Source organism: Myripristis murdjan, chromosome 15, assembly GCF_902150065.1.
Source record: "Myripristis murdjan chromosome 15, fMyrMur1.1, whole genome shotgun sequence".
In the NCBI taxonomy this organism is placed as follows: domain Eukaryota; kingdom Metazoa; phylum Chordata; class Actinopteri; order Holocentriformes; family Holocentridae; genus Myripristis; species Myripristis murdjan.
The window spans coordinates 29,317,504-29,319,499 of NC_043994.1; positions in this window are offsets into that span (position 1 = coordinate 29,317,504).

Consider the following 1,996-nt stretch of genomic DNA (forward strand, 5'->3'; position numbering starts at 1 on the left):
CAGGCTTGATTGGGAGCGATGAGTGGAGAAATGCGTGGGTTTCGTGTCCACCGCCGGTTACAGCGCTCTATTTGTTCCTGCACTCTGTGTTCATTACCCAGGCATGATATTGACCATGTTGTACAGCAAAACGGAGATCAAGCTGGGTTACATCAGGGAGGCTTGAATTCAAGAAAACAAACTGTTATTGATTTGTGTAAGTAAGGTGAATAAGCAGGATACAAGAGGCTGCTTTGAAGGCCGAATCCCATGTCAGAATACACCACCACCTCTGGTTCCATGTTATTGGCTGCTGCTGCGAGTACTGCCTGCACTCATATCGACTATTAGGAGTATTTATGCATACGAGAGCTCCACTTTACTGAGAGTAACAAGACTCAGTGTCACTAAACCCAGTGTGAGACCCAAAGTTATAGATTACACACCCTGCACAGACTGCACTAAGGCTCAACCGGTGTGCTTTTTATTTGTTTAGGCAGATACCGAGACAGATACTTCTTTATTCATTTATTTATTTTTTTTTAATTTGACCATTTTCATACAAAAAAAGAAATGTAGGAATGACTGTTTCTCCCAGTTTATTCTAGTCAGTGAATAGAATAGAATAGAATAGAATAGAAATGGAAAAATCGTCTCACTGTGTGTTCAGACAAAACACAAAATGTGTTTTCGCAAACTTGTTGTTCTGCACAAATTTGCGTCTATTTGCATCTTTTCATTGATTTTGTATGGAACCATGCTGCGTTAAAAACTCGGTTAGGCCGCATCGCATGGCAAGACAAAAAATGATCACAACACAAACACAAAACACAGAGAGAAAGCTGGAAATAAATTGCAGATCTTGGCAGTGGCTTTATTGAAGATTTAAAATTCTAATTGCAGTCGGAATGAGTGATTTCTAAAACATGTTTAGTAGCCACTGGTACCTGTAGTACTTTGCAGACCTCATCTCAAATTCGAGCTAACAGAGGATGAGAATCAACAAGATTGTAAGCCTGATTCATGAACTCAAAAACATTTTTTTTTTTTTTTTTTTTTTTTTTTTTTTTAGGTGAAAATGATCACTAACGCTGGTATTTGAAAAATTGACTCTTGCAAATATGTCTGTGAAGTTTGGATAGCCTCTTTTCCTCTTTGTGCATCTTTGCCAGCAACCTCTTCTGTTTGCAAAGTGCCAAAACTGACTCACACACACATACACAAATAATAGTAATAATAATAATAATAATAATAATAATAATGCTGTAAGAAGTTGAAATAAGATGTGTGTAAAATTTGAGGCAACTTGAGAAATTAAACACTTGGTTGCTGTTGCAAAGTTGCCATGGTGGTGCCGCTAGTGTGAGTAAGTCGAGGGTGACTTTGGGATTCATCATGAATATGCATATTGCTCAAGCATATATATAGGTTTTGCATGAAATTCTACATAATGAAATAATGCACTGCAGTGGCTGCAGTGTAATAGAATTAAAGTTTTAGTAGCTGTAGATTGGGATTTACTGTTGATGTTGGGATTTACACATATGAATATGGTTTACATGGTTGAGTTGACTAAAAAAATAATAAAAAAAAAAAAGAATAGAAAAGAATAAAAAAAAAAAAAAAAAAAAAAACAGATGATGCTTGTCTGTCCTTTCAATCATCTGTGCTTTATGTCTTAGAGAGCCCAACAATGACTTAATTAATCTGGATTTGCATGAATGTTATAAATAATCTGAGTTTCAATTCTTAATTTGTCTCTAACATAGAGTTGAAAAAAAAAAAAAAAAGTATTTATTACACTTCGTGGCAAATTTTGCATCTTGCTGGGAATTACCATAGCTTTGAATTGACGTCGGCCGCGCCAAAAGATATGACGGTGTGTCAATCTCATTTATGAGCCAATGAAAGTGCAGTTTACCTCAACACGCCCGCCTACTCTGCTTTCCTATTGGCTATGTCTCGTGAAGCGACATTTTCCGCGCTTCCCATTGGCTGCGCCGAGTACCGGGAGGGA